The following is a 21,159-nucleotide window of genomic DNA, read 5'->3' on the forward strand; positions in this document are numbered from 1 at the left end:
GTAAAACAAATGGTTTATAATGTAGAATGTAGGGGAACTAGCAATAGAGAGCAATTAAGGAAGGGGGAACAATAATCCAAGAAGAACAGATAAGCTATTTAACATTCTGGGGATGTCCAGGAATGACTATGGTCTGTTAATTTCTGATGGATATAGTAGGAAGAAGTTCACAGAAATGTTGCTATATTAGGTAATTATCTTGGGGTAAAGTAGGAACAGGTTGGAAGTAAAGCAGTTATCTTAGGTTAGTTGTCGTTTTCTTATTCCCTTGTTATGCTCTCTTTGAAATGTTCTTTTATTGTATGTTTTTTTTTTTTTCGTACAGTTGATTTAAAAAAGAAAAAAAAGTTAAAAAAAAAACAAAACAAAACAAGGAAAAAAAAATATGTAGTGCCCCCTTGAGGAGCCTGTGGAGAATGCAGGGGTATTGGCCTACCCCACCTCGATGGTTGCTAACATGACCACAGACATAGGGGACTGGTGGTTTGATGGGTTGAGCCCTCTACCATAGGTTTTACCCTTGGGAAGACGGTTGCTGCAAAGGAGAGGCTAGGCCTCCCTGTAATTGTGCCTAAGAGCCTCCTCCCGAATGCCTCTTTGTTGCTCAGATGTGGCCCTGTCTCTCTAGCTAAGCCAACTTGAAAGGTGAAATCACTGCCCTCCCCACTACGTGGGATCAGATACCCAGGGGAGTGAATCTCCCTGGCAACGTGGAATATGACTCCCGGGGAGGAATGTAGACCTGGCATCGTGGGACGGAGAACATCTTCTTGACCAAAAGGGGGATGTGAAAGGAAATGAAATAAGCTTCAGTGGCAGAGAGATTCCAAGAGGAGGCAAGAGGTCACTCTGATGGGCACTCTTATGCACAATTTAGGCAACCCTTTTTAGGTTCTAAAGAATTGGGGTAGCTGGTGGTGGATACCTGAAACTATCAAACTACAACCCAGAACCCATGAATCTCGAAGACAATTGTATAAAAATGTAGCTTTTGAGGGGTGACAATGGTACTGGGAAAGCCATAAGGACCACACTCCACTTTGTCTAGTTTATGGATGGATGAGTAGAAAAATAGGGGATGGAAACAAACAAACAAACAGACAAAGGTACCCAGCATTCTTTTTTACTTCAATTGCTCTTTTTCACTTTAATTATTATTCTTTTTATTTTTGTGTGTGTGCTAATGAAGGTGTCAGGGATTGATTTAGGTGATGAATGTACAACTATGTAATGGTACTGTGAACAATCGAATGTACGATTTGTTTTGTATGACTGCGTGGTATGTGAATATATCTCAATAAAATGAAGATAAAAAGAGAGTTATACAAACATTTTATTTCTTTAAATATATAGATATGCATGAACACACACATATATAGACACACACACATATACTTGCACACAACACACATTTATATATCAAAGTTTGGAGAAGACTGTAATAAAAGCACATGTTCAAATATTTATGTATGAAATTTGAACATGTGCAGAAAAACCATTCCTTTAATTTGTGCTTCCATGTGAGCTTCATTTTGTGTAATCTCAGGTTAAACTTCTTTTCATCTTTGAGCATATGTTTGCTTATGTTTTAATTTGAATGTAGAAATCAATGCTTGTGGAAAAAACTTAAAATAATCCAAAAGAGACACAATGAAAAGTTGATGTTCATCCCATTCTTTTGCCCCAGTTGTAGGCCTTATTCACTAGCTTAAGTGAATTCAATTCCTGGTAATACTAAACTGAGATTTAAAAAAAAAACAACAAACTATTTTTTTTTTGGTTGTCCTCATAGGAAGTAGTTAATTCAAGCACATAGTCATTCATTTTGTGATTAATGTTTCTTAATCTTTTTAGGTGGAAAAATAATGCATGCATTTGGTAAATAAATTCGGATAATACAAAAAGTGTACTGAGAAAAGACGTCTCTCTTCTTCCCAATCCCTAGTTTTCCTCTTCAGAGTTCCTTGGATATTCTTCCAAGAATGTCCCATACATAAACAAGTTTATAAGTATATGTCAACCTCTCCCTCCTCCTCCTCCTTCTTCACTAATTGTAACATTTTTTACACTGTGTGGTACCTATTTTCTGTCATCAATGTATTTTCAGAAGCCTGATATTTCTTATAAGAAATATAGTGCATTGATGCACCATAATTTAACATTTCCTTTATTGATAAACATTTGGTTTTTATCCAGTTTCTGTTTATTGCAAATGATGCAGCCATCGATATTTATTTATACACTTTTAGGGTGTGTGTGAGTGTATCAACAGGCTGTGTACCTAGAAGTAGAAATGCCAACTGAAGAAGAATCAAATTGTTATAGATATTATCAAATTGCCTTCTCAAGAAGCTGTACAATAGTATATGAGAGTGTTTGTTTCCCCAACCCATTATTATAATATATTATCAATGTGTTAAATTTTTGTCAACTTTAAAAGTAAGCAACTGTATCTCATTGAATTTTATTTTGCATTTCCCTTATTATAAATGATATTGAATATCTTTTCATATGGTAAAAAATTATTTTTATTTCATTTTCTGTGAACTTTTTGTTCAAGCCCTTGGCTCATTTTTCTGCTAGGCGATTAGTATATTACTTGTTGGTTTGTAGAAACTATGTATTAAGGGAATTAGCTCTTTGTTTCTCATGTGTATTGTGCATAGTCTTGAATTTCATTCAAATGTGCCATGGATAAGGAGGTTGTAATTCTACAGTGACCTTTAAAATAATTCAAGCCTGAGCATGCAAAACAATGTGGATTAACAAGCTTTATCTTTTTAGTACCTATATACCCATGTATCCTGTTCAGTTATATGCCAAATAAGGCTCAGGTGAATTTATATAGTAAATAGTCTTACCAGGTCTAAAATTAACGTACACAGTACCATGTCACATCATGGTAAAATCCTACTAAGTAAACAACCTAATCTCTACAGTATTATTCTAGCCGCAATGAATGCAATTACTGGGACTAACCTATTCATTTCCCATTTAACTAAAATTAACTAATTTAGTACTTATTGCACTGTGTACAGCTACAGTTACACAAATACAGATAGTTTCATTGCTTTTTGTAAGTTCTCGGTTTTTCTTGATCTGACTTAATATTTATGATTACAAATTCAAGTGGTTATTTCTTATTGTAACTGCTTCAACTTCAAAACAAAATGTTTCTTTTACTTCTCTTTCCAGTTTCTGGGTTTATTTTGTTGAAGGCTATTCTGAAATTATAAGGAAAGCTATTTAAAAACTGTTACTATTTGCAACTACTTTTATGTTTGAAACAGAATCATTTCAATGCTGTACAAACAAAATGGAATACAAAAATAATTGGATACCAAATTTGATATAAGAACCTATAGAACTTAATGGCAGAGGGGAGTACACCATAATGTATGCAAATTAAAAAAAATGTTTGGGAAGGTGGGGGGAGGGGATCCCAGGATATAATGCAGAATGTGACAGAAGAATCCATGTATTACAAATGTATAAAATAACCACATGGAGGGGATTGGGTGGAGGAAAGGTGCTGACCCAAGTAACTGTGGAAATGAGAGGCGTTTGAAAGACTAAAGGCAAAAGAATTGCACGTAAGCATTGTACTCCAGTTTATAAAATTGTTTCCCACAGAGATATGGGTTAATAATTCTTTAAACACTATATGTACATATTGGAATTGAACAATTAAGTAGATGATTGTCAGATGGTGGGAGTAAGATTTCTCATTTTTGGAGTAGGATGATACAGAGAAGTAGGGGAGGAAGGCTAGAATAGTTCATGTGTAATGAATCAGTGTTGGAGACATTAATATGAACTCATGATTATCTTAATATAGATATAAATGGTTACATATGAACATGTTTATAGATATGTGTATATAAATAGGACACACACACACACACACACACACACACACACTAAACAGGGTAATATATATTTCTTTGCACTGCCAATTTAAAGGACCTAGAAGCTAACAACACTCCAGTAATAATGAGCACACCTAGTGACCAGATCTTGGGTTCTAATTCCATTCTCCAATGAAAGGAACCAGAGACCCTTGGAAAAATGGCAGATTCTTGAACTGGGACATGAAATATAAAAGATGAACCTGGAGAATCTTATAAAGCCTAAAATTCAGAAAGTGCTTAAGACACATACAACATTTCCAGGATTAAATCCATATGTGTGTGTGTGTGTGTGTGTGTGTGTGTGTGTGTATGGATATATGTATATGTATGTGTGTGTGTGTATATGTGTATACATATCTCCTAAATATATATATGTACTAAATATATATATATATCCTAAATTTCAAGCTAAAACTTCAAATAATTACCATATTGATAGAATTTGAAGACAAATTAGTCGTCTTTCCTTAGAAACTTTCTCTGCTTCAGATTATTTGACCAAACATTCCATTCCCATATATGAATAGTGATCCAATATTGCCTTAGTTTCCAGGCTACTAAAACCAATTTCATACAATGAGTTGACTTAAACAATGAGAATTTATTGGCTCATTGTTTTGAGGCCAGGGAAAAGTTCAAAACTGAATCATCAGCAAAGTGATGCTTTCTCCTCAAAGATTTTGGCCTTCTGGGACTGGCTGCTGGTGATCCTTGGCCTTGGCTTTTCTGTCACATCACAATGCATGCGGTGATGTCTTTTCATTTCTCCTCCTTGTTCAATTGACTCCCAGCTTCTTCCTGTGACTTTTTCTCCCAATGTCCGAATTCCATTCTGCTTAGAAAGAGGGGACTTCAGTAATCCAGATTAAAGCCCAACCTGATTCAGCTGGGCCACACCTTCACTGAAGTAACAATTTCAAGAAATCCTGTTTAAAATGGTTTCACACGGACCAGAATGTGGACTAAGACCAAGAACATGTCCAAACTGGGGTACACAATTCAATCCATCACAAATATGCTCTTATTTTACTTTATGTTATTTGTAGATGAAAGCAAGATGAGGATAAACAAATCTGTCACTCTTGAGATGCCTTTAATATTTATGTACTAGTAAAAATTAAGAGTAAAAGGAATATATAAAACAGAAATGAAAAAGCTAATTTTGTTATGAATCACTGGTGCTCACCTTAGGAAAGCTAAAAGCCATGGACTGTTAGGGCAATTCTTATTCTTATAACCATGGATATTTGATTACTCAAAGCCTTGGGATATGTTTTATTTTATGTACCTGAAAGTGTCCATACAAAAAATTTTAAGCGTATTTCTTACAAAACATACCATCTTCCCTTAAAACAAGTTAGGTTAACAAATATACCCAATTGAATTATTTCAAGCTCTCTTTTAGCTTATTATTTTAATGTTCTAAGGGATGTGTGAGGAAATCAATATTTTCTAAGTAGGTAGCTCTACAGAAGCTAATTAAACATCTGTGAATATTACTTAAATGATACAAATGTACTAGAAAAATGTATAAACTCTTTAAGAATTATCATCACAGTGGAATCAAAAGTTAGAACAAATTAAGGAACAGGAATAAAAACAAAATTAGGAATCCAAAAAGATTTTGATATCACTGGTCATTTAATGACCTCTAATATAAAATGTGTGTGTTCATAAACATCTCCTCTTTTTCCAACATTGACTGCAGCTATAATCAATAAATGTTGTATCTTTCAACTTATAAAATTAAAAAAAAATACTGATTTTATTGGTTTAAATATTGGGATTCCAAGTATGATATTGGTTTTTTTTTTTTTTTAAATGGCTTAAGTTTATTTCCTAAACTGTGCACCAAGGCACCCCCATAGGTCACAGGAAACTCATATATTTTAAATTTTTAAATACTATTTTTAAAACAAAAATATTTTAAATTTTTGTTCACTAAGGGCACTGTGAACAGAGGAAGCTTGAGAACCTCTGTTTTTTAAGTAAATACATGGATACATCAGATGGGTGGGAAGTGTGTGGACCAGAAGATTGGCAAAGTAGCTTTAGCAAAATGTAATTATGCTCTGGGGTGCTGTTCCCTCACAGAATCTTTGAACACTAGCAAAAATGGGCAAAGCCATCTTTCTCAGAATTCCTGAAAACATTTAAAGGGTTACAGTAACTGGGTGAGTCCCGAATCAAGAAAACACAGCTTTAAAAATGGTAGGAGAAACTCATGACACCCTCAGTGGAACCCGTGCTCTACCATAGTGTGGAGCCAGCCTGTACTCCCATATGTGTCTCTGGCCCTGTTCTGAAGGAGCTGTGTAACCCCTATTCACATACTGGGGTGCCTTTATGTCTGACCAGTCTAATGGGTTGCAGTGTGAAATACTGAATCAGAAAACTCATCTCTGGCTTATACTCCCAGGACTTGCATTGCATACAGAAGCAGCTTGCCAACAGATAAAGAAGTGTAAGAAGCAAATAAGTCAAAACAGGCTGGGGCAGTGGAGTACCAGCTTTAAGTCATGTGATTAAGCATCCAGGAGGGGGAGAAAGTCTAATTCATAGGAAGTAGAGGGATATTTGAATTCCTGTAAATGGGGGAATTCCTGAGGTCATGAGCAAGCACAAGACCGGGAAAAGATGCAGGCTCAGAAAATGTAGAGAGGACCCTGTATTTCACATTCACCTAGGGTGATATTTTTGATAGAAGAGCTGAACTCTGAAGGAGAGCACTAGCTAACACAAAGGCAATTTTCAAAGACCATAAAAGGTGTGTGTGTGTGTGTGTGTGTGTGTGTGTGTGTGTGTGTGTGTGTGTTAGTTTCTGGCACTGAAAGAAATATCTGTCATATCACTAGCTATATACAAACTGAACAGACAGGAGACAGCTTAGAGACTCTGTCCACAGTTAACACCTTAAAATATTAAAATATACATTGTGCAAAAAATACAAAAAGATTACAAGACAAAGAAACAGGAAATGATGGCTGATCCAAAGGAACAGGACAAAAATCCAGAAACCATCAACAAAAAAGAACATATTTTGGACATACTGGACAAAGACTTAAAAAAATAATCCTCAGTATATTCAAGGAGATAAAGGAAAACATAAAGAAAGAAGTAAATGGTATTAAGAAAACAATGAATGAACAATACGAGTATCTCAATAAAGAGAGAGAAATTTTAAAAGGACCCAAACAGAAATACTGGAGTTGAAGACCAAAATAACTGAGATGAAAAATTACCTAGAAGATTTCTACAGTAGATTAGGACTGGCAGAAGAAAGAATCAGTGAACCTGAAGACACAATAATTGAAATAATTAAGGCTAAGGAACAGAAAGAAAAAAGAATGGAAAAAAAGTGAACAGAGCTGTGATAGTTAAGTTCAGTGTCAACTTGGCCAGATTTTGGTGTCCAGTTTGGTTAAGCAAGCACTGGCCTGATTGTTATTTGAGGACATTTCACAGACTTAAATCATCAGTAAGTTGATTGCATCTATCACTGACTACATCTACAATCAACTGAGGAGACTGCCTTCAACAAAGAGAGAAGTGTCATCCAATCAGCTGAAGGCTTTACAAGAAGTGATGATTTCAGTAGTCAAAAGAGAGAATTTCCATCTCTACTTTAGCCAGCCAGCTTCTCCTGGGGAATTAATCAAAAACCTTCATTGGCATTCCCAGCATGCAGCTTGCCGAGAATTTGGACTTGTCCATCCACACAGTCATTGTGAGAAAATTCTTATAAAAATCTCATAATATTTATGCTGGTTCTGTTTCCTAGAGAACCCTAATCCTAGAGCCTAAGAGACCTCTGGGACACTATCAAGTGTACCAATGTATGCATTATGGTAGTCCCAGAAGGAGAAGAAAGAGAAAAAGGGGCAGAAAGAATATTCAAAGAAATCATGGCAGAAAACTTCACAAATTTAACAAAAAACATAAATATTCACCTTTAAGAAGCCCAATAAACCCCAAACAGGATAAACTTGAAGAGAACCACACCCAGACACACTTTAGTTAAATGCCAAATGCCAAGGACAAGAGAGAGAGAGTTCTGAAAGCTGCAAGAGAAAAGCAATGTGTTATATACAACAGAGCCCCAATAAGATTACATACCAATTTCTCACCACAAATTGTGGAGGCAAGAAGGCAGTAGAGTGAAATATTTACTGAAAGAAAGCAATTGCCAACTAAGAATTTTATATCACATGAGATTATCTTTCAAAAATTAGAGAGAGATTTAGATATTCCCAGATAAAGGCTGAGGGAGATCATCACCACTAAATCTGCCCTACAAGCAATGATAAAGGGAATTCTTCAGACTAAAAGGAAAGAACACTAGACAGTGGATTGAAGTGGCATTGAAATAAAGATGTCCATTAAAGGCAACCATAGGGTATTTATAGATGGCAGTACCATAGTAGTCTATTATTTGTATATATGTATGTATGCATATATGTATGTATGTATGTAACTCCACTTTTTACTTCTTTTTTAGGTTCTAAAATTCAAATGCATAAAACATAATGATAAGTCTATGGTTTTAGACATACAATGTGTAAAGATATAGTTTGTAAAGTATACAACAAAATATTGGGGGTGGTAGCAGTAAGTGTATATGTATGCCATTGAAGTTAAGATGGTATCAGATCAAATGTGCTTGTAATAGATTTAGGATGTTACATTTAAGCCCCATAATAACCACAAAGAAAATATATGAAAAATGTATAAAGAAGAAAATGAGATGGGATTCAAAATGATACATACAAAAATCAAATAAATATAAAAATAGGCATTATTGGAAGAATTGAGGGACAGAAAAGATGTAAGACTTACAAAGACTTAAATAGCAAAATGTCAAAAGAAAGTTGTGCACTATTGGTAGTGACTTTAAATGTAAATGGATTAAACTCTCCAGTGTAAAGCAGAGATGGCAGAATGGATTAAAAAAGACTGACCCAGTTATATGCTGTTTACAAGAGAAGTGTCATAAAATCAAAGACACAAGTAGCTTGAAAGAGAAAGAATGGAAAAATATATATCATGCAAATAGTAATGAAAAGAAAGCTGGTAGATATACCAAGATCAGATAAAATAGACTTTAAGTCAAAAACTGTTATGAGGGACAAAGAAGGTCACTATAATGATAAAGGTGTCAGTTCAACAAGAAAACTTAACAATTATAAATATATATGCCCCTAATGGTAGAGCCCCAACATACATGAAGCAAATACTGACAAATTTGAAGGGAGAATAGATGGTTTTAAATTAATTGTAGGAGACTTCCAAATGCCACTTTCAATAATGGATAGAACATCTAGAGAGAGAAGATCAGTAAGGAAATAGAAGACTTGTACAATACCATAAACCAACTAGACCTAACAGACATAAATAGAACACATCACCCAACAACAACAGAATATACATTGCTCAGGATAGACCATGTTAGATAGAAGTCTCATTATATTAAAAAAAAAAATTGAGAGCATACAATGTTTCTTCTCCAACCACAGTGGCGTGAAGCTAGAAATAAATAACAAAGGGAGAACGCAAAATTTACAAATATATTGTAATTAAACAACACATTCTTCATTTTTTTAATCTTCATTTTATTGAGATATATTCACATACCATGCAGTCATACAAAACAAATCGTACATTTGATTGTTCACAGTACCATTACGTAGTTGTACATTCATCACCTAAATCAATCCCTGACACCTTCATTAGCACACACACAAAAATAACAAGAATAATAATTAAAGTAAAAAAGAGCAACTGAAGTAAAAAAGAACACTGGGTACCTTTGTCTGTTTGTTTGTTTGTTTCCTTCCCCTATTTTTGTACTCATCCATCCATAAACTAGACAAAGGGGAGTGTGGTCCTTATGGTTTTCCCAATCCCATAAACAACACATTCTTAAATGACCAATGGGTCAAAGAAGAAATCACAAGGAAAAATAGGAAATGCCTTGGGGCAAATGGAAATTAAAGCACAGCACACCAAAATTTATGGGATGACATAAAGGCAGTGCTGAGAGGGAAATTCATAGCTCCAAATGCTTATGTTATGAGCAAAGACCCCAAATCAGAGATCTAACCTCACAACTGGAGGATGTAGAATGGAAAGAACAAAGTAAACCCAAAGCAAACAAAAGGAAGGAAATAACAAAGATTAGAGTGGAGATAAATGAAAGAGAGAATTAAAAAAAATAAAATAAAATCAACTAAACCAAAAATTGATTCTTTGAAAAGTTCAATAAAATCAACAACCTTTGGCTAGACTGATATAGGAAAAAATATAGTGGATGCAAATAACTAAAATCGGAGGTGGAGAGAGGGACATTACTACCACCTGCAGAAATAAAAAGGATTGTATCAGGATACTATGAACAAATGTATGCCAATAAATTAGATAACCAAGAAAAATGGACAAATTCCTAGAAACACACACGTACTTGCATTGACTCAAGAAGAAATAGAAGAGTCTCAGCCTCGCCATAGCTGCTGCCCAGAGACTGCTGAGCCAGGTCTGTCTGCCTTCTCCTACTCCGGATACAGAACAATCCAGTCATGGATAAAAATGAGCTGGTGCAGAAGGCCAAACTGGCTGAGGAGGCTGAGCAATATGATGACATGGCAGCCTGCAGGAAGTCTGTAACTGAGCAAGGATCTGAATTATCCAATGAGGAGAGGAATCTTCTCTCAGTTGCTTATAAAAATGTTGTAGGAGCTCGTAGGTCATCTTGGAGGGTCGTCTCAAGTATTGAGCAAAAGACAAAAGGTGCTGAGAAAAAACAGCAGATGGCTCGAGAATACAGAGAGAAAATTGAGACTGGGCTAAGAGATATCTGCAATGATGTACTGTCTCTTTTGGAAAAGTTCTTGATCCCCAGTACCTCACAAGCAGAGAGAAAAGGCTTCTATTTGAAAATGAAAGGAGACTTCCATTGTTACTTGGCTGAGGTTGCTGCTGGTAATGACAAGAAAGGGATTGTGGATCAGTCACAACAAGCATACCAAGAAGCATTTGAAATCAGCAAAAAGTAAATGCAACCAACGCATCCTATCAGATTGGGTCTAGCCCTTAACTTTTCTGTGTTCTATTATGAGATTCTGAACTCCCCAGAGAAAGCCTTCTCTCTTGCAAAGACAGCTTTTGATGAACCCATTGTGAACTTGATACATTAAGTGAAGAGTCATACAAAGACAGCATGGTAATAATGCAATTACTGAGAGACAACTTGACATTGTGGACATCAGATACCCAAGGAGATGAAGCTGAAGCAGGAGAAGAAGGGGAAAACTAACTGGTCTTCCAACTTTTGTCTGCCTCATTCTAAAATTTACACGGTAGACCATTTGTCATCCATGCTGTCCCACAAATGGTTTTTTGTTTACGATTATGACAGGTTTATGTTACTTCTGTTTGAATTTCTGTATTTCCTGTGTGGTTTTTATGTTTAATATTAGGGGAGTAGAGCCAGTTAACATTAGAGAGTTATCTGTTTTCATCTTGAGGTGGCCAATATGGGGAAATGGAATTTTTATACAAGTTGTAAATGTTTGACATAGTACTTTTGGTACATTGTGGCTTCACAAGGGCCAGTGTTAAAACTGCTTCCATGTCTAAGCAAAGAAAATTGCCTACATATTGATTTGTCCTAGTGGGGGGATAAAGGGATAATTGGATAATTGGTTTCACAAGTGCAGTTATTGTGGGTACTTTAAGGTTTGGAGCACTTTCAAGACTGTGGTAGAAAAGATATCCCACAGATGTTACATGTTAAACCTTGTGTATCTGTAGAATACACAGTCTTAATGTGCATACCTTTGACTATAGCTGCAGAAGTGTTCCTTTAGACAAAAGTTGTGACCCAGTTTACTCTGAAGAAGGGCAGATATGGTTCGCATTCCATTATTTGTAAAGTTACCTGCTGTTTGCTTTCATTATTTTCTCTGCACTCATTTTATTTGTATTTAAATGTTTTAGGCAACCTAAGAACAAATGTACAAGTAACAATGCAGTAAAAATGAGTTGCTTGATATCCATTACTTTGTGTATATCAAGCACAGCTGTAAAACAAAAAATCCATGTATTTAACTTTTTTTAGTTTTTTTGCTTTTGTGTTTTTTTTTTTTTTTGTTTTTTTTTTGATACTTGCCTAACATGCATGTGCTGTAAAAATAGTTAACAGGGAAGTAACTTGATGACGGCTAGCTTTGTTTAATGTATTACGATATTTTCATGAACAATCCAAACATAATTGTTAAGAACATGTGTATTAAGTTGATGTAAGTGGAATAAAAGTTTTATGAATGGACTTTTCAACTACTTTCTCTACAGCTTTTCATGTAAATTAGTCTTTTGGCTTTAAAACTTCTCTAAAAGAAATTGTACATTTTTGGAAATTTATTCCTTATTCCCTTTTGGCAGCTAATAGGCTTTTACCAATTTTAAATAAGAAGTTTATCATAATGACAAAAATACTACTGATGTAACTACTGTTCCCAGCCATGTCCCATTCTCCTTTCCATTCCACCCCCGCCCCCCCCCCACACACCCAGCAATTTCTGTTGAGGGATGGGGGATTGTCAATTGGATAAAAGTAATGTGTTTCATTTAAATTTTTGGATATGGCATTTTCTAACTTAGGAAGCCACAAAACACAATGTTCTTGGCCCACCATGATGTTGGGTAGCATTAACTGTAAGTTTTGTGCTTCCACTTTTGGTTTTTAAGAACTTCTTGATATTCTTGTAGCCTGCCTTCAGTTTTGACCCTTTATTCCTTCTGTTTGTTAGGTGCACAGGATTACCTTCCTTTTTTAGCCTTCTTCTGTCCCGTCAGCAACCATCCCTACTTGGTGGCCATGTACTTGGAAAAAGGCTGCATGATCTTTCTGGCTCCACTCAATGTCTAAGATAACTACCCTACTTCCTTTGCTTACATCCCATAGCCTATTTTCCCTCATCCTGTTTACTGCAGCAAATCTCTCCATGGTTGATGAGATTGTGTTTATCTCCCTATCTTGAATGGTCTGTGATTGTCTGCCTTTAAATCCTCCTTCTTCCTCTATTCTCTAAGTAATGATGAGGCTAAGTTATACCGAAAGCTCACCCTACAGACTATTTCTTCAGTACCTTGCAGAAAACACCAAACAAAAATACCATTTTAAAAGAGGTGTATTTTTTTTTCTTTTAGAATGTAAGCTCCTCAAGAGTAGGGACAATGTTTTCTGTATGTTCTATTGTGACTAGAACACTGTAAATGCTCAGTAAATATTGATGATGGGAGGCAGTGAGTCTTAATGATAAGGGTGAGAAACTGAAATCCCAAATACTGTTTTGTTGATGTTCTATAATGACTTCAGATTAAATTGGGAAATATTGGCCCTTTTGGAAAATTGTCCCCAATATTACATTCAAATAAAAGTGCAATGGAGGGAAAAAAACAAAAAACAAAAACAAAAGAAGAAGAAATAGAAGACCTCAACAGACTAATAACAAGTAAAGAGATTGAATCAGTAATCAAAAACTTCCCAACAAAAAAGACCCAGGACCAGATGTCTCCACAAATGAAATATACCAAACAATCCAAGAAGTATTAATATCACTCCTGCTCAAGGTCTTCCAAAAAACTGAAGAGGAGGGAACCCTCCTTAACTAATCTTATGAGGCCAACAGCACCCTAATACCAAAGCCAGATAAAGATACAGCAATAAAAGAAAATTACAGACCAGTATCCCTTGTGAATATAGATGCAAAAATCCTCAACAAAATGTAAGCAACTCAATGCAACAGCACATTAAAAGAATTGTACATCACGATCAAGTGGGATTTATTTCAGGCACGCAATGGTGGTTCAACATAAGAAAATCAAATGATGTAATATGCCACATTAGTAGAATGAAGGGGAATTTTAAAAAATTGATCATTTCAATTATGCAGAAAAGGCATTTGCCAAAATCCAGTGCCCCTTCTTAATAAGAACCCTTAGAAAACTAGAAATAGAATGAAACTTCTTTAGCATGATAAAAGGCATGTATGAAAATTCCATAGATAACATCATACACAATGGTGAAAAACTGAAAGCATTCTATCTAAGATCAGGAATAGGACAAGGATGTCCACTGTCACCACCATTATTCAACATTGTACTGGAAGTTCTAGCCAGAGTAATTAATCAAGAAAAGAATTAAAATCCATCGAAATTGGAAAGGAAGAAGTAAAGCTCTCCCTATTTGCCAATGACAGAATCCTGTATGTAGAAAATCCTGAAAAATCCACAACAAAGCTCGTAGAGCTAATAAAAAAATTTAGCAGGGTGGTGCGGTACAAGATCACCATGCAAAACTCAGTAGCGTTTCTATACACTAGTGATGAAAAATCTGAAGAGCAAATCAAGAAAAAAAATACCATTTATAATAGCAACTAAAAGATTCAAATGTCTGAATAAATTTAACCGAGGATATAAAGGATGTATAAATAGAAAAGTACAAAACATTGCTAAATGAGATCAAAGAAGACCTAAATAAATGGAAGAGCATTCCATGTTCATGGGTTGGTAAACTAAATATTGTTAAGATACCATTCTATCCAAAGTGATTTATGAATGCAACACAATCCCAATCAAAATTCCAACATCCTTCTTTGCAGAAGTGGAAAAGCCAATCATCAAACTTATATGGAAGGGTAAAGGGCCCTGAATAGCCAAAACCATCCTGAAAAAGAACAAAGCCAGAGGACTCACACTTACTGATTTTAAAACTTACTACGAAGCTACAGTAATAAAAAAAATATCGTACTAGCACAAGAACAGGTATAGACAAATGCAATCAAATTGGAAGTTCAGGAAAAAACCCTCACACCTATGGCCAATTGATTTTTTTTTTTTAAGATTTGATAGTGGATTTTTTTTTATTATTTATTTATTTATTTGTTTGTTTGTTTTATTAAATTCAGTTTTATTGAAATACATTCACACACCATACAATCATCCATGGTATACAATCCACTGTCCACAGTATGATAACATAGTTATGCGTTCATCACCACAATCTATCTCTGAACATTTTCCTTACATCAGAAAGAACCAGAACAAGAATAAAAAATAAAAGTGAAAAAAGAACACCCAAATCATCCCCCCATCCCATCCCATTTGTCCTTTAGTTTTTATCCCCATTTTTCTACTCATCCATACACTAGATAAAGATCCACAAGGTCTTCACAATCACACTGTCACCCCTTGTAATCTACATTATTATATAATTGTCTTCAGGAGTCCAGACTGCTGGGTTGGAGTTTTGTAGTTTCAGGTATTTACTTCTAGCTATTCCAATACATTTAAACCTAAGAGGTGTTATCTATATAGTGCATAAGAATGTCCACCAGAGTGACCTCTCGACTCCATTTGAAATCTCTCAGCCACTGAAACTATTTCATCTCATTTTGCATCCCCCTTTTGATCAAGAAGATACTCTCAGTCCCATGATGTCGGGTCCACATTCCTCCCCAGGAGTCATATTCTGCATTGCCAGGGAGATTTACAACGCTGGGAGTCAGGTCCCACGTACTGGGGAGGGCAGCGAGTTCACCTGTCAAGATGGCTCAGTTAGAGAGAGAGTGGCCAACTGATTTTTGAGAAGGGTTCCATGTGCACTCAATTGGGAAAGAATACTCTCTACATTAAATGGTACTGGAGCTGGAGAGCCAGCCATATAAAAAAGAATGAAGGTGGGCCCTAACATCACACCATATACAGAAATTCACACAAAATGTAACGAAGTCTTAAATGTAAGTGCCAAAGCTTTAATAATTTTTTAAAATTCAATTTTATTTAGATATATTCACATACCATACAATCATCCATGGTGTATAATCAGTTGTTCACAGTACCATTATATTGTTGTGCATTTGTCACCACAATCAATTTTTGAACATTTTTATTACCACACACACAAAAGACTAAGAATAAAAGTTAAAGTAAAAAAGAACACCCAAAACATCCCATAACCCCATCCCTCCCTATTATTCTTATACTTTTTGTCCTCATTTTTCTATTCATCTGTCCATACACTGTATAAATGGAGTGGGAGCCACAAAGTTTTCACAATCACATGGTCACACAGTGTAAGCTATATATTTATACGATCGTCTTCAAGAATAAAGGCTACTGGGTTGCCATTCAACAGTTTTAGTTATTACCATCTTGCTATTCCAAAATACTAAAAACTAAAAAGAGATATCTATATAATGCATAAGAATAACCTCAAGAGTGACCTCTAAAGTCTATTTGAGATCTCTCAGCCACTGAAACTTTATTTTGTTTCTTTTCTTTTCCCCCTTTTGCTTCAAGAAGGCTTTCTCGATCCCATGGTGCCAGGGCCAAGCTCATCCCTGTGAGTCATGCCCCATGTTGTCAGGGAGATTTATACCCCTGGGAGTCATGTCCCACATAGGGGGTGGGCAGTGAGTTTACCTGAAGAGTTGGCTTAGAGAGAGAGGCCACATCTGAGCAACAAAAGAGGTTCTCTGGGGGTGACTCTTAGGCACAATTGTAAGTAGGCTTAGCCTCTCCTTTGCAGCAACAAGCTTCATAAGGGCAAATCCCAAGATCGGGGGCTCTGCCTTCTAAATTGGTAGTCCCCAGTGCTTGTGAGAATATCAGTAAGTCCCCAGGTGGGGAAATTTAATATTTCCACAATTTCCCCTGTCCCTCAAGGGAGCTTTGCAAATAAATTTTTATTCCCTGCCCAAATTACTCTGGGATGTTTTGGGGCTTCACACTAGCCTGTACAAACCAATCAGATTTCACTCCCTATTCAATTTTCCATGTAATTATGTTGTTGGAATAAACTGTACAAGTTAAATTTTATAGTGTGTTACAAAAAATATAGATTTTGCACATAATAAACATTTCTTCCTTTTGTCTCACGCAGAAGTTGAAGTTTTAAGAACACCATCAATATTGTCCTTTACCCTTCAGTCTGATTTACCTTAATCCTAACCAAGTCCATTTTGTTCATATCTCTAATTGAAGTCTGATCTCTTTTCTCAGACTCCTTAACATTTGCTGTATGGGGGATAATGCTGACATTTATAGCTGCTGGACTCTGGCTCTGAGCCTCAGGTATCATACAGGTTACCTAAAGTTCCAGGGACTGAACAGGTTATACACAAGGAACTCAGCATCTCAGAATTTGGAAATAACTCAGGAATAGATGTGTCTGCTGTAAGAGCTTACAATCTAAGAACCTTTACAATAAGCCTTCCCCTGACAATCTGTGCTTTCAGGCTCAGATCTCAGAGCTTGCACATTATAGTTAGTCCATATTAGTGAGGCCTTATAATGTTTTTCTTCTCATTTCTGGTTTATTTCACTCAACATACTGTCTTCAATGTCCACTCACCTCACAACTTCACTCCTTCTTTTAGCAGCTCAATATTCCATTGTATGTATACACCACAGTTCACTATTTCATTCATCAATCAATGTACCCTTAGGCCACTTCTGTCCACTGCAAATCATGAATACTGACACCATAAACCCCACTGTGCAAATGTTCATTCATGTCCCTCTTCAGTTTTTCCAATTATATACCCAATAACTGAGTTGCAGGACCATATGGCAACCCCATGCTTAGCTTCCTGTGGAACCACCACACTGCCCTCCAGTTGGGCTGCACCATTCTGTAACCCCACCAATGGTGATTAGATACATCCCTTTCTCCACACTTTCTCCAAACTTGTATCCCTCTGTTTATTTTTTAGATAGTTTATTCACACACCATACATTCCATCCTAAGTAAACAATCAATGGTTCCCTGTATAATAACATATTAATGCATTCACCGCCCCTATCTATATAAAGATATTTCCATTTCTTCCACAAAGAAAGAGGAAGAGGTGAAAAAACTAAAAAGAAGAAAAAGAAAGAAAAAAGTGACAACTAAAAAGCAATAAAAGAAAAAATAGAATTAAAATAAAATATAATAAAAAAGTCAGACAACACGACCAATGCCAAGAATCCCATACTGCTCCCTTATATTCCCCTCTTATAGATATTTAGCTTTGGTATATAGACTTTGTTACAATTAATGAAAGAATATTACAATGTTACTGTTAACTATGGACTCTAGTTTGCATTGATTGTATTTTTTCCCCAATATCAGCCAATAACACAACTTGCAAAGTTGACATTCATTTGTTCTCCCTCATGTAAAAACATATTTTTACATTGAATCACAATCATTGACCACTCTAGGTTTCATTAAGTTATACAGTCCAGACTTTATCTTCTACCTTTCTTTTTGGTGTCCTACATGCCTCTAACCTTCCACTTTCAACCATACTCACAGTCATTTTTGTTCAGTGTACTTATATTATTGTGCTAACATCACCCAATATTGTGCTCCAAACCTCTCTCCTGTCTTTTCCTATCTGTCTGTAGTGCTCCCTTTATTGTTTCCTGTAGAGCAGGTATCTTGTTCACAAATTCTCTCAGTGTCTGCTGGTCTGAGAATATTTTAAACTTCCCTCATTTTTGAAGGACACTTTTGCTGGATAAAGAATTGTTGGTTGGCAGTTTGTCTCTTTCTGTATCTTAAATATGTCATACCACTGCCTTCTTGCCCCATGGTTTCTACTGAGAAATATGCACATAGTCTTATCAAGTTTCCCTTGTATGTGATGGATTGCTTTTCTATTGCTGCTTTCAGAATTCTCTCTGTCTTTGACATTTGATAATCTGATTATTAAGTGTCTTGGCGTAGGTCTATTCAGATCTGTTCTGTTTGGGGTATGTTGTGTGTCTTGGATCTGTAATTGCATGTCTTTCATAAGAGATGGGAAATTTTCAGTGATTATTTCCTCCATTATTGTCTCTGCCCCTTTTCCCTTCTCTTCTCCTTTTGGGACACCCATGAGATATACATTCATGCGCTTCATGTTGTCATTCAGTTTCCTGAGTCACTGCTCATATTTTTCCATTCTTTTCCCTATCGGTTCTTTTGTGTAGGATTTCAGATGCCCTGTCCTCCAGCTCATGAAACTTTTCTTCTGCCTCTTCAAATCTGCTGTTGTATGTCTCCATTGTGTTTTTCATTTCTTCTATTGTGCCTTTCATTCCCATAAGTTCCACCAATTGCTTTTTCAAACTTTCAAGTTCTTCCTTATTTTCACCCAATGGTCTTTTTTATATTCTTCATTTCTTTTGCCATTTCTTCCCTCAACTCCTTGATTTGATTTTTGAATTGATTTAGGAGATTTATTTGACTAATAATCATTTGTTGCAATTCCTTTATCTCAGTTGAAGTGTAAGTTTGTTCCTTTGACTGGGCTATATCTTCATTTTTCCTTGTGATTTGTAATTTTTTATTGTCTAGGCACCTGGTTCCCTTGATTATCCCAATCAGATTTTCCCAGACCAGATGAGCCCAGGTCTCAAGAGGAGGCTGTATTCAGTATCAGGCTTACCTGAGAGTGAGACCCAGAAAATTGTCAGACTTTCCTGTGAGGCTTCTAGACTCTGTGCTTCTCCTATCCTGCCAAGCAGATGGCGCTTGTCAGTCCACAGCTCCCACTGGTGTAAAGAGGTGTGGTCCTTTTAATTCTCAGCAGACCCTGACCTGGCCAGTCTTAAGTTAAGCCAAGCTTAAGTTGTTTCTGTCCCCCACCCCCAGCCCTGGGGTCTGAATTCTCTGAGGGAGGGCAGCCACTTGAACTTGCCCTGCCCCTTTTCTTATGGAAGACACACCCTTCAGGGAGTTATTGTCTACACTTGAATTCCTCCTTTGTCTCTCTGAGTCTGTTAACTCCACCCTTGCCTGGGTCAGGATGACAATTGAAAGTGCCTGAGGCTTTCTCTAATGAGCTACTTAGAAAGAGAGAAAAAAAAGGAAGAAGAGAGAAAACCCCTTTTCAGAGCCAGTCCCCAGCCCTCCCTCCCCCCATTTTTGCTGGTTGACTGATGTTGGTACCCAGTTCTCTGTGCCGCTTTTCTTGGGATACAGCCATTTTCCAGTATTCTGAGTTTAGCTGTCTCCAAAAAACCTCTGTTTTTATTTATTTATATATGTTTTTTTCCATCACCCCTGCCTCCTCTCTGCTGGGAGGAACCTCAGGTTCCTTTCCTGCTTGCTCTGGGTTTATCTGGGCTTGGAGCTTGTATTCAGTAGCCTAAATTTGTTAATTAAAACCACAATTGGAGCTTGGTTGAGTTACTTTCTGTCATTCCAGGTAACCCACTCCTTTTTTCCACAGGGAAGTGTTTCAACTCAGCCTGCTCTGCCAGTGGGGGAGGGGTGCCAGCTCCAGAGTTTGGGGAGCTTTCCTTACAGTTCTGTGCTGCAATCCCAGCTGTTCCATATGTTCCAGGCTGGTGTAAGATGTGTGTCCGGTCATGGATGTCCTCCAACAGTTGTTCCAGACTATTTACTAGTTGTTCTTGGCTATTTCCTAGTTATTCTAGAGGACTAACTAAATTACACACCTCTCTATGCTGCCATCTTGCCCCACCTCCAAAGCTTTAATATTCCTAGAAGAAAGCATAGGGAAGCATTTTTTAGGACCTTGTACTAGGCAATGGTTTCTTAGACATTATACCAAAAGCATTTGCAAAAAAAAAAAAGAAAAAAGAAAAAATAGATATATGGGACTTCATCAAAGTTAAAAGCTTTTGTGCCTCAAAGGACTTCATCATACATGTAGAAAGACAATCTACAGAACGGGAGAAAGTATTTGGAAACCTCATATTCAATAAGGACTGAATATCCAGAATATATTAAGAAATCATGTAAGTCATCAACAAAATGATAAACCATTTTAAAAATGGGCAAAATACTTGAGTAGACATCTCTCCAAAGAAGATATACAAATGGCCAGAAAGCACATGAAAAGATGCTCAACATCATTAGCCATTAGTGAAATGAAAATCAAAACCACAATGAAATATCATTTCACATCCACTAGAATGGCTACTATTTTAAAAAAAGAAAATTACAGGTGTGGGAGAGGGTGTAGAGGAATAGGAACACCCCTTCATGCTGGTGGGAATGTAAAATATTGCAGCCTCTGTGGAAGATACTTTGGCAGTTCCTGAGAAAGTTATGTATCAAATTACCATATGACCTGGAAATCCCACTTCTAGGTATATACCCAAAATAATTGAAAGCAGGGGCTCAAACAGATATTTGCACACCAATATTCATAGCTACATTATTCACAATTGCCAAAAAATGGGAGCAACC

The 21,159-nt window shown here is 36.3% G+C and overlaps 1 protein-coding gene and 1 pseudogene across 1 annotated transcript in view; both read left to right on the forward strand.

The window, feature by feature from the left end:
• The window catches only part of DCDC1 (doublecortin domain containing 1), a 632,177-nt gene that overhangs the window by 237,321 nt on the left and 373,697 nt on the right, over positions 1-21,159 (forward strand). The gene's annotated exons all lie outside the window — the stretch shown is intronic.
• LOC119536289 lies at positions 10,481-11,220 on the forward strand (annotated as a pseudogene).

The sequence above is a fragment of the Choloepus didactylus genome, chromosome 6, assembly GCF_015220235.1.
Source record: "Choloepus didactylus isolate mChoDid1 chromosome 6, mChoDid1.pri, whole genome shotgun sequence".
Lineage (NCBI taxonomy): Eukaryota > Metazoa > Chordata > Mammalia > Pilosa > Megalonychidae > Choloepus > Choloepus didactylus.